The sequence below is a fragment of the Osmerus mordax genome, chromosome 10, assembly GCF_038355195.1.
Source record: "Osmerus mordax isolate fOsmMor3 chromosome 10, fOsmMor3.pri, whole genome shotgun sequence".
Taxonomy (NCBI): domain Eukaryota; kingdom Metazoa; phylum Chordata; class Actinopteri; order Osmeriformes; family Osmeridae; genus Osmerus; species Osmerus mordax.
In genome coordinates, this window is record NC_090059.1 from 1,185,545 (window position 1) to 1,198,887 (window position 13,343).

Here is a 13,343-nt window from a genome sequence, read left to right on the forward strand (position 1 = left end):
AACAAACACGCACCAGGAAAGCAAAAGGAACACGTTTTTGAAACTGCAAGTAGTCGTATTTCTGACTGCACAGACATATAAAGAATATCTCTGGTTTCGGCAGAGTCTTGGGTCTCGGAAAATATCCTTATATTTTGGTTTGGACGTACAGTTTTGCGTCTAGGTTATCTTGTTTGAGGTGTGGATTCTAGCTACATTTCTCTTATTCTCTGCCCTCAGCGCGTTAGCAATCATAGCTGCACCATCACCGTAACGACAGACACGCACCACTCAGTCTCTCACACAGGTGATTGGTACGTTTACTTGACCATGAGAAACACGATTACTAGCAATTGTCGGTTTATGCCAATAATAGATTACTCCGTTTACATGTGTAATTAGTTATGCGATTACTCAATAAACACGTCTACATGATTCTTTTTTATTAATCGTTGTATGCTCCACGGACAAAACTTGCACCATCATCCTTCTGCAACAAAGTGTCGCCGTGTCTTCCTGTATCGGCCCTACTGCTGTATGTTTCATTCCATCAACACATTGAATCCAACTAAGAAAGCCGAGTAAACGCATAGGCTACATCTGCTACTGCTAATACTATCCCAACTATAATTTAATCTGTTAAAACGATGATATTCTTGTTACGACTAGCTAGCCTACTTCTTCTGTTTAACAGTTCAGTTTCTCCCACATTGTAGGCTATTTTAGCTCTTAGCTTTGTTAAGATGATGCAGTTCAGCTTCCACACTGCCTCTTTTGTGTGACTCACACATTTTTGAAATTCATTTCAGCTTGCGGGTATTTTCTCATTTCTCACTTTTATACTTTTTAAAATATTAAGGTTTTTGTGCAAATTATTCTCCCTTTAAAAGTAATGGTAAATCCTTTCAAATCATTGTTGGAATGCTGCTCCAGCCCCTTTCAAAAATACCTTTCGGTTGCTTTGAAGCTTCAGCGTATAACTTTCTACCAAATTTTCACTATTTTCAGCTTTTTTAGCATGGTCAGCTATCCCCATTCAGGTTTTCAGCATTCTCACTGCTGTTTCGCAGGAACAGCTTTTTCTAGTTATTATTATATCAACTTCTTAGTTCTTCCGCCGTTTTTTGGCCTTTAACTAGTTCTGCATACTTTCACCGATTCCTACAATTTTTGTATCAAAACGTTCAGCTCCTTCAGGAGATGTTGGCTATGACTTTTGGTATTTCTCACTTTTACACTTTTTAAGACATTAAGGTTTTTGTGCAAATTATTCTCCCATTAAAAGTAATGGTAAATCCTTTCAAATCATTAAAAAGCTTCCTCCTCTTTCAAACGTAACTACTTCAGCATACTTTCAGCTAGAGACACCATTCAACCTTTAAAATGTTCACAAGACATTCAGCTATTCCCAAATGATTCAGCTTTTTCAAATATTCAGCCAATTTTGAATTATGACAGTTTGAAATACATTAAAATGTTTGCTCCTTCATGATTTTTATGAATGAGCAGCAAGCAGAGTGACACACTCTGCTGGCTGCTCTTTTTCTGATATTCAACTAAATTGTCAAACAAATTCCTCTAACGTTCATATAGTTTAACGTACAGAAACAAGTTATACCTTAAAATGTAGTAAACATTGTCCTCTTTCAGCCAATGTAACTACTAAAGAGCTCACATTTACAGATTTTCAGCTATGGGCCTTGAAGCGAGAGCAGCCTTTCAAATTCTCTCACTAACTTCAATGGAGAGGTGGGTAAAATCCGTCAGAGAAAGCAGGAAGGAAGACGATTTCGAAACTGCCGGTAGAGACATATTTCTTACCGCACATACATATAAAGGACATCTCTAGTTTCGGCAGAGTCTTGGGTCTCGGAAAATATCCTTATATTTTGGATTGGACGTATAGTTTTGCGTCTAGGTCAACTTGTTTGAGGTGTGGATGCTAGGTAAATGTTCGTTTTTCTCTCTGCCTAGCTCGTTAGCGATCACAGCTGCTCCATCGCCGTGGCAACCAAACAAACACGCACCAGGAAAGCAAAAGGAACACGTTTTTGAAACTGCAGGTAGTCGTATTTCTGACTGCACAGACATATAAAGAATATCTCTGGTTTCGGCAGAGTCTTGGGTCTCGGAAAATATCCTTATATTTTGGTTTGGACGTACAGTTTTGCGTCTAGGTTATCTTGTTTGAGGTGTGGATTCTAGCTACATTTCTCTTATTCTCTGCCCTCAGCGCGTTAGCAATCATAGCTGCACCATCACCGTAACGACAGACACGCACCACTCAGTCTCTCACACAGGTGATTGGTACGTTTACTTGACCATGAGAAACACGATTACTAGCAATTGTCGGTTTATGCCAATAATAGATTACTCCGTTTACATGTGTAATTAGTTATGCGATTACTCAATAAACACGTCTACATGATTCTTTTTTATTAATCGTTGTATGCTCCACGGACAAAACTTGCACCATCATCCTTCTGCAACAAAGTGTCGCCGTGTCTTCCTGTATCGGCCCTACTGCTGTATGTTTCATTCCATCAACACATTGAATCCAACTAAGAAAGCCGAGTAAACGCATAGGCTACATCTGCTACTGCTAATACTATCCCAACTATAATTTAATCTGTTAAAACGATGATATTCTTGTTACGACTAGCTAGCCTACTTCTTCTGTTTAACAGTTCAGTTTCTCCCACATTGTAGGCTATTTTAGCTCTTAGCTTTGTTAAGATGATGCAGTTCAGCTTCCACACTGCCTCTTTTGTGTGAGTCACACATTTTTGAAATTCATTTCAGCTTGCGGGTATTTTCTCATTTCTCACTTTTATACTTTTTAAAATATTAAGGTTTTTGTGCAAATTATTCTCCCTTTAAAAGTAATGGTAAATCCTTTCAAATCATTGTTGGAATGCTGCTCCAGCCCCTTTCAAAAATACCTTTCGGTTGCTTTGAAGCTTCAGCGTATAACTTTCTACCAAATTTTCACTATTTTCAGCTTTTTTAGCATGGTCAGCTATCCCCATTCAGGTTTTCAGCATTCTCACTGCTGTTTCGCAGGAACAGCTTTTTCTAGTTATTATTATATCAACTTCTTAGTTCTTCCGCCGTTTTTTGGCCTTTAACTAGTTCTGCATACTTTCACCGATTCCTACAATTTTTGTATCAAAACGTTCAGCTCCTTCAGGAGATGTTGGCTATGACTTTTGGTATTTCTCACTTTTACACTTTTTAAGACATTAAGGTTTTTGTGCAAATTATTCTCCCATTAAAAGTAATGGTAAATCCTTTCAAATCATTAAAAAGCGTCCTCCTCTTTCAAACGTAACTACTTCAGCATACTTTCAGCTAGAGACACCATTCAACCTTTAAAATGTTCACAAGACATTCAGCTATTCCCAAATGATTCAGCTTTTTCAAATATTCAGCCAATTTTGAATTATGACAGTTTGAAATACATTAAAATGTTTGCTCCTTCATGATTTTTATGAATGAGCAGCAAGCAGAGTGACACACTCTGCTGGCTGCTCTTTTTCTGATATTCAACTAAATTGTCAAACAAATTCCTCTAACGTTCATATAGTTTAACGTACAGAAACAAGTTATACCTTAAAATGTAGTAAACATTGTCCTCTTTCAGCCAATGTAACTACTAAAGAGCTCACATTTACAGATTTTCAGCTATGGGCCTTGAAGCGAGAGCAGCCTTTCAAATTCTCTCACTAACTTCAATGGAGAGGTGGGTAAAATCCGTCAGAGAAAGCAGGAAGGAAGACGATTTCGAAACTGCCGGTAGAGACATATTTCTTACCGCACATACATATAAAGGACATCTCTAGTTTCGGCAGAGTCTTGGGTCTCGGAAAATATCCTTATATTTTGGATTGGACGTATAGTTTTGCGTCTAGGTCAACTTGTTTGAGGTGTGGATGCTAGGTAAATGTTCGTTTTTCTCTCTGCCTAGCTCGTTAGCGATCACAGCTGCTCCATCGCCGTGGCAACCAAACAAACACGCACCAGGAAAGCAAAAGGAACACGTTTTTGAAACTGCAGGTAGTCGTATTTCTGACTGCACAGACATATAAAGAATATCTCTGGTTTCGGCAGAGTCTTGGGTCTCGGAAAATATCCTTATATTTTGGTTTGGACGTACAGTTTTGCGTCTAGGTTATCTTGTTTGAGGTGTGGATTCTAGCTACATTTCTCTTATTCTCTGCCCTCAGCGCGTTAGCAATCATAGCTGCACCATCACCGTAACGACAGACACGCACCACTCAGTCTCTCACACAGGTGATTGGTACGTTTACTTGACCATGAGAAACACGATTACTAGCAATTGTCGGTTTATGCCAATAATAGATTACTCCGTTTACATGTGTAATTAGTTATGCGATTACTCAATAAACACGTCTACATGATTCTTTTTTATTAATCGTTGTATGCTCCACGGACAAAACTTGCACCATCATCCTTCTGCAACAAAGTGTCGCCGTGTCTTCCTGTATCGGCCCTACTGCTGTATGTTTCATTCCATCAACACATTGAATCCAACTAAGAAAGCCGAGTAAACGCATAGGCTACATCTGCTACTGCTAATACTATCCCAACTATAATTTAATCTGTTAAAACGATGATATTCTTGTTACGACTAGCTAGCCTACTTCTTCTGTTTAACAGTTCAGTTTCTCCCACATTGTAGGCTATTTTAGCTCTTAGCTTTGTTAAGATGATGCAGTTCAGCTTCCACACTGCCTCTTTTGTGTGACTCACACATTTTTGAAATTCATTTCAGCTTGCGGGTATTTTCTCATTTCTCACTTTTATACTTTTTAAAATATTAAGGTTTTTGTGCAAATTATTCTCCCTTTAAAAGTAATGGTAAATCCTTTCAAATCATTGTTGGAATGCTGCTCCAGCCCCTTTCAAAAATACCTTTCGGTTGCTTTGAAGCTTCAGCGTATAACTTTCTACCAAATTTTCACTATTTTCAGCTTTTTTAGCATGGTCAGCTATCCCCATTCAGGTTTTCAGCATTCTCACTGCTGTTTCGCAGGAACAGCTTTTTCTAGTTATTATTATATCAACTTCTTAGTTCTTCCGCCGTTTTTTGGCCTTTAACTAGTTCTGCATACTTTCACCGATTCCTACAATTTTTGTATCAAAACGTTCAGCTCCTTCAGGAGATGTTGGCTATGACTTTTGGTATTTCTCACTTTTACACTTTTTAAGACATTAAGGTTTTTGTGCAAATTATTCTCCCATTAAAAGTAATGGTAAATCCTTTCAAATCATTAAAAAGCGTCCTCCTCTTTCAAACGTAACTACTTCAGCATACTTTCAGCTAGAGACACCATTCAACCTTTAAAATGTTCACAAGACATTCAGCTATTCCCAAATGATTCAGCTTTTTCAAATATTCAGCCAATTTTGAATTATGACAGTTTGAAATACATTAAAATGTTTGCTCCTTCATGATTTTTATGAATGAGCAGCAAGCAGAGTGACACACTCTGCTGGCTGCTCTTTTTCTGATATTCAACTAAATTGTCAAACAAATTCCTCTAACGTTCATATAGTTTAACGTACAGAAACAAGTTATACCTTAAAATGTAGTAAACATTGTCCTCTTTCAGCCAATGTAACTACTAAAGAGCTCACATTTACAGATTTTCAGCTATGGGCCTTGAAGCGAGAGCAGCCTTTCAAATTCTCTCACTAACTTCAATGGAGAGGTGGGTAAAATCCGTCAGAGAAAGCAGGAAGGAAGACGATTTCGAAACTGCCGGTAGAGACATATTTCTTACCGCACATACATATAAAGGACATCTCTAGTTTCGGCAGAGTCTTGGGTCTCGGAAAATATCCTTATATTTTGGATTGGACGTATAGTTTTGCGTCTAGGTCAACTTGTTTGAGGTGTGGATGCTAGGTAAATGTTCGTTTTTCTCTCTGCCTAGCTCGTTAGCGATCACAGCTGCTCCATCGCCGTGGCAACCAAACAAACACGCACCAGGAAAGCAAAAGGAACACGTTTTTGAAACTGCAGGTAGTCGTATTTCTGACTGCACAGACATATAAAGAATATCTCTGGTTTCGGCAGAGTCTTGGGTCTCGGAAAATATCCTTATATTTTGGTTTGGACGTACAGTTTTGCGTCTAGGTTATCTTGTTTGAGGTGTGGATTCTAGCTACATTTCTCTTATTCTCTGCCCTCAGCGCGTTAGCAATCATAGCTGCACCATCACCGTAACGACAGACACGCACCACTCAGTCTCTCACACAGGTGATTGGTACGTTTACTTGACCATGAGAAACACGATTACTAGCAATTGTCGGTTTATGCCAATAATAGATTACTCCGTTTACATGTGTAATTAGTTATGCGATTACTCAATAAACACGTCTACATGATTCTTTTTTATTAATCGTTGTATGCTCCACGGACAAAACTTGCACCATCATCCTTCTGCAACAAAGTGTCGCCGTGTCTTCCTGTATCGGCCCTACTGCTGTATGTTTCATTCCATCAACACATTGAATCCAACTAAGAAAGCCGAGTAAACGCATAGGCTACATCTGCTACTGCTAATACTATCCCAACTATAATTTAATCTGTTAAAACGATGATATTCTTGTTACGACTAGCTAGCCTACTTCTTCTGTTTAACAGTTCAGTTTCTCCCACATTGTAGGCTATTTTAGCTCTTAGCTTTGTTAAGATGATGCAGTTCAGCTTCCACACTGCCTCTTTTGTGTGACTCACACATTTTTGAAATTCATTTCAGCTTGCGGGTATTTTCTCATTTCTCACTTTTATACTTTTTAAAATATTAAGGTTTTTGTGCAAATTATTCTCCCTTTAAAAGTAATGGTAAATCCTTTCAAATCATTGTTGGAATGCTGCTCCAGCCCCTTTCAAAAATACCTTTCGGTTGCTTTGAAGCTTCAGCGTATAACTTTCTACCAAATTTTCACTATTTTCAGCTTTTTTAGCATGGTCAGCTATCCCCATTCAGGTTTTCAGCATTCTCACTGCTGTTTCGCAGGAACAGCTTTTTCTAGTTATTATTATATCAACTTCTTAGTTCTTCCGCCGTTTTTTGGCCTTTAACTAGTTCTGCATACTTTCACCGATTCCTACAATTTTTGTATCAAAACGTTCAGCTCCTTCAGGAGATGTTGGCTATGACTTTTGGTATTTCTCACTTTTACACTTTTTAAGACATTAAGGTTTTTGTGCAAATTATTCTCCCATTAAAAGTAATGGTAAATCCTTTCAAATCATTAAAAAGCTTCCTCCTCTTTCAAACGTAACTACTTCAGCATACTTTCAGCTAGAGACACCATTCAACCTTTAAAATGTTCACAAGACATTCAGCTATTCCCAAATGATTCAGCTTTTTCAAATATTCAGCCAATTTTGAATTATGACAGTTTGAAATACATTAAAATGTTTGCTCCTTCATGATTTTTATGAATGAGCAGCAAGCAGAGTGACACACTCTGCTGGCTGCTCTTTTTCTGATATTCAACTAAATTGTCAAACAAATTCCTCTAACGTTCATATAGTTTAACGTACAGAAACAAGTTATACCTTAAAATGTAGTAAACATTGTCCTCTTTCAGCCAATGTAACTACTAAAGAGCTCACATTTACAGATTTTCAGCTATGGGCCTTGAAGCGAGAGCAGCCTTTCAAATTCTCTCACTAACTTCAATGGAGAGGTGGGTAAAATCCGTCAGAGAAAGCAGGAAGGAAGACGATTTCGAAACTGCCGGTAGAGACATATTTCTGACCGCACATACATATAAAGGACATCTCTAGTTTCGGCAGAGTCTTGGGTCTCGGAAAATATCCTTATATTTTGGATTGGACGTATAGTTTTGCGTCTAGGTTAACTTGTTTGAGGTGTGGATCCTAGGTAAATGTTCGTTTTTATCTCTGCCTAGCTCGTTAGCGATCACAGCTGCGCCATCACCGTGGCAACCAAACAGACACGCACCATGAAAGCAGAATTGGGTACACGTCTTCGAAATTGCCAAGAGTTGTATCTCTGACCGCACAGTCATATAAAGGATGTCTATGGTTTCGGCAGAGTTTGGGTCTCGGAAAATATCCTTATTTTTTGGATTGGACGTATAGTTTTTCGTCTAGGTTAACTTGTTTGAGGTGTGGATTCTAGCTACATTTCTGTTATTCTCTCTTATAATCAAGCTAGCGCGATGGCTCTCCATAACTAAAAACATTTCGACTTCTTTTCCACTATCGACCAAATAGGCCAAACAAGGTATGTACATTGAGATTAAAGTGTACCTAATCTACCTAGATCGTTTTGATTTTAGCAAGTTTGACAGAAATTTGCAAAAATCGAGGATCAAGACTATCATAGCTGACCGTCATGAACAGCCAAACCGGGGCTGGGGTAAGTGTTTGCTGCAGCTGGCGTTAATCCTACGAACAAACGCTTCGTAACTGGAAAGTTTTTACTTTTAATTGACGATATTTAACACATATGTTAAGTAAATTGTCTTTACTCTAAATATCTTCTCCGTTTTCAATTTGGATCAGTAAATCTAACACAGTAGGAATTCTCCCACGGCATCCGCTCGCTCTGCTTTGACTAACAAATGTGTTTTCTTAGTCCACCATACATTAGACGAGCTAATTTTCGAGCACTTTCGATACAAGCCATGTTAAAGTTGAGATATGTGTGGGCAATGTAGAACAGCAGACAGATTTGAAATATGATCTTTTGTTATGGCCATTCTAGTGACACTAAGACTGTCATCATACGGCGAAACCAGGTCACATAGCTAGCTACGTTTTTCCAGACATAATATTCGTTACCTAGCTACAAACAAATGCTTCGTAACTGAAGAGTATTTACTTTTTATTGGCGATATTGACAACAGAGGTTAAGGAACTTGTCTTTAATCAAAAGTTGGTCTCCGTTTTCAATTTGAAGCAGTAGATATGGCTTACTGTAGAAAGTCTCCCATTGCATCCTCTCTCTAGCTTAGCTTCGGCTACAGATGGACGACAATCACGATGCATTCATTATTCACGCCTACGGTGTTAATACAGTCTGTAAAAATACCACTTTGACACACTTGCAAGATGATCCGCTGGTTAGATGTAGCATGATCTTATTTACTACCCACAATAGTTCAACTTTTTTTGCAGCAGCATTTTAATCAGTTATAGCTCCAGGTCCTCTCTAAAATACATTTCAGACCTTTTGAAACCTGAGCAAATTACTTTCTACTAAATTTAAAAATTCTTCTGAATTATTTCTCTTTTTGCATTGTTCTTCTCTTTTCTGTAGTTTTATGCCTTCGTCCAGCTCCTGCCCCTTTCAAAAATACCTTTCGGGCGCTTTGAAGCTTCAGCTTATAACTTTCAAAAAAAAAATCACTATTTTCAGCTTTTTTAGCATGGTCAGCTATCCCCATTCAGGTTTTCGGCATTCTCACTGCTGTTTCGCAGGAACAGCCTTTTCTAGTTAGTTATGCGATTACTCAATAAGCGTGTCTACATGATTCTTTTTATTAATCGTTGTATGCTCCACGGACAAAACTTGCACCATCATCCTTCTGCAACAAAGTGTCGCTGTGTCTTCCTGTATCGGCCCTACTGCTGTATGTTTCATTCAATCAACACATTGAATCCTACTAAGAAAGCCGAGTAAACGCACTCAATGCACACATTTGCTACTGCTATTGTAACTGTTGCCACCATATTACTTTAATATTTTGTAAAGGTTTTCAGAATTGTACATTTTGTATTTGTATGTAGCATTACTGTATTGTATTGACATTATTTTAATAACAGAGAAGACTTTTATTTTGGAACCTTGGTGGAGCTGCTAGTTTTTGAGCGCGAAAGAGAAGAAAGCTGATGTCCTTGCACACAAGTTAGTTAGGTAGTACATTAGTCAAGAGAATTACATTAAGATATTAATGCCTTTAAAAGCTGAAAGGGACTGTAAAAGAAGATAAGATTTCTTTTTAGAGCATGCAGCCAACAAGGTATTTTGTCTGTTATGTACTCAGTGCCGCTGCTAGCCATTTTGGTGCCCTAAGCATAATTCCTTTATGATGCCCCCCCCCCCCCCCCCCCCCCTAAAAAAAACCTGATTGTTTTTGCCAGTTTAACTTTTTATTACCAAACAACTCAATACCAATAGCCTAACACAACAGCAGCATCACAATGTAACACCTATTCAGAGGTGGTGGTTCTCTGCTGTGTCTCTGTCCCTAAACAGCTGGTTGAGGGTGGTTGATCAGGGCTTGGCAGGGACGGACTGGGAGTAAAAATAGGCACCACCAGAACCGGCCCCCGTATACGCCACCACAGCTGCCCTGCCAATGCATCCACATTCTGTGTTTGATGTGATGCTAGTTACGGAGTTCCCAACGTAATGCAAGCGGTGTTGCGCACGGGCCTTCATTTGAGCGCAAAATAGTTTTTGAGCTTCATGTAAAATAAACAGTAGTGATGTGTCGTTCGTGAACGATTCGTTCATTTTGAACGAATACTTACAAGGACTCGGGAGTAACGAGTCCTCTCAAAGAGTGATTCGTTCATTTTCTCGTGGCCGTGCATCGAGACTGTTGCATAGGCTCGTCCAAGTAAACATAAATGATTAGTTCATTTCCCGACTCGGTCTTCAGGTACAAGTATTTGGATAATTTTTCACGTGACCTGCATAGGCTCTGTAGTGGTAGCTAGAGGAAACGCTAGAGTCAACGATTCGTTCATTTCCCGACTCGGTCTTTCTACGAGTCTTTGGATCCTTTTTTCACGTGACCCGCATTGTATTTTTTTGTAGAGGAAACAGTTTCCTCATTCCCTTTCACGTAGCCACTTTTAGTAAGACGTGAATGATATTCGCTCCAGTCATCACACTGACTGGTTTTGTTATTTTCACTTTACATTTACACTTACAGTTTAGTGCAGTGTAATTGTTTGCCGTGATAATTAAATGCTAGTGTGATAATAAATGAACAAATCATACAAACTGTCATGATACATTATTTTAATGCAGGAATTTCTTTTAAAATAGTATCTGCTGGTGCACATGTCATGCACTAACCTAGATGAGAATATGATACGTGTTTGCGGTGGACGGATAGCCCCCCCCCCCCCCTCCCCCCCGTTGAAATGAACGATTGACTCGAAAAAAGATTAGTTCATTTTACTGAACGAGATTCAAAGAACCGAATCAGTAAAATGATCCGAACTTCCCATCACTAATAAACAGCCGTTTTTCAATTGGTAAAACCTTGTCTAGTGAAGGTGATGTATTTTTGTCTCTTAATGCTTCAGCCCTACCCTTACGTTTCTTAGCCTGGTTTTCCAAATTATAAACATTTAAACATGAAAGCATTTAGCCAAGGAGCTCTCCACCTTTATTACTCATTTAAAAACTATTGGATAAATCGAATATAAAAGCATCATAGAATGTAAAGTAAAGTATCAGCTAGCTGGCGTCAGTTACTTGTAAAATGCATAGATAATGTTTAACAGTAAAATCTAAATTTAGCTTGCACCTAACATATTTGAGTGTGCTAACATTAGCAATAACGTCAGCTAGTTCGAGGTGTATGCATAGGCTAACCATTAAATTAGCTGCACATTTCCCGTATTTAACAATGATTAAACATGGACTTACCTGAAAGTGATGCACGGGCATCATTTCGCAGTTTCTCTTTCTTATTTCTGCCCCTGACTCCTGTTGTCTTTTTGAGGCCATTTTCGAAAAGTTGACCCTACTGTCAAAGTTCGTCAGGCCACTGAGATAGGAAAGGGCACCCACGGCGAGCATGGGAAGTTGTGTGTATGTAGTTACTATCGTAACTTTTTTTGAGCAATTAAATATATCTCTTGTTCTGCCTGTTTTGTGATACACATGCCTAAAAGGTGCCTAATATTTATATACTGATATAATATCGGCATTATAATTATTAGTACTATGATGATTTTTGAGTAGGCCATTTTTTGGTGCCCCCTCAGGACTTGGTGCCCTATGCACAGCGCGTAGTGCGCGTTATGGGAGCGGCGGTACTGTATGTACTTTAACTTTGTGTTACTTTTGATGCTGTGTTTGCTAACCAGCTAACGTTATGTCTTATGTGTTTTGATACCGTGTATTACATAGTTTTCACGGTTTGATGTGGAGAAGACTTCATTAAAAACCCGTAAAGGAAACCATTTGCTGTCTGACTGTGCTTGGGAGGGAGTCACAGCTATTACTATCCCAACTATAATTTCAGCTGTTAAGACTATAATATTATTTTTATGACTAGCTAGCCTAGGCCTACTTCTGTTTAACAGTTCAGCTTTCAGCTTCTCTCGCATTGTATTTCAGCTCTTAGCGTTGTTAGATGATGCAGTTCAGCTTCCACACTCCCTCTTTTGTGTGAATCACACATTTTTTTAATTAATTTAAGCTTTCAGCTTGCAGGTATTTTCTCATTTCTGTATTTTCAGTCATTTAAAAAAAATAATTTCAGATTTCAGCATTCCGACGCATTTTCAGCAGGAAATGCCTTTTCTAGTTATTATTTATCTTCTATTTCTTCCGTGGCACCATTCAGCGCCTTCAAATGTTCAGCTATTAAAACCGTTCAGCTATCAAAAAGTTCAGCAGTTTCAGGCCATGGGTGCTATGACTTTTCAGCTTTGTACCTCTTATGCTTGAAGTAATATAAATCAATATTCATAATATTTTAACATGGGTTTCCAATGGAGTTTTCTTTCAAATCCTCTCAAACTTCTTTAAACTTCTTCAACTTCCAAATCCTTCTTCTTCCTCAATCTTTCAGCTAGAGCCACCATTTTAACTTTAAAATGTTGACAAAACCCTGAACTATTTTTAAATAATTCAACTTTTTTCAATATCACTGGTTATGTTTCATGACCTTTTCAAGCCGTTTCTGAGATTTACATGGGTGTGTACGTGAAACCCTAGAGTGCAGACTGAAATGCTTAGACTGGAGGGCAGCTTCGGATGTCGTTGAAAAAATATTTCTAGTTTGCCAGCATTGCCACAATTTTAGCTCTTCATGCTTCATTTTTGGATCAATAGATAACTACGTTTGTGCTGGTCGTAGACAGTTGTCTGTTGAATCCAACAGACGTACACATTTGTTCAGAGCCCCACGAAAGCGAGACAAAGTCCAACTCTCGCCCCATAGAGACCAATGCAAATCTGGTGACAAAATCGTCAGAGAAAGCAAAAATAACAAGATTTTGAAACTGCCGGTAGAGTCGTATTTCTGACCGCACAGAAATATAAAGGACGGCAGAGTCTTGGGCCTCGGAAAATATCCTTATTTTTTGGATTGGACGTATAGTT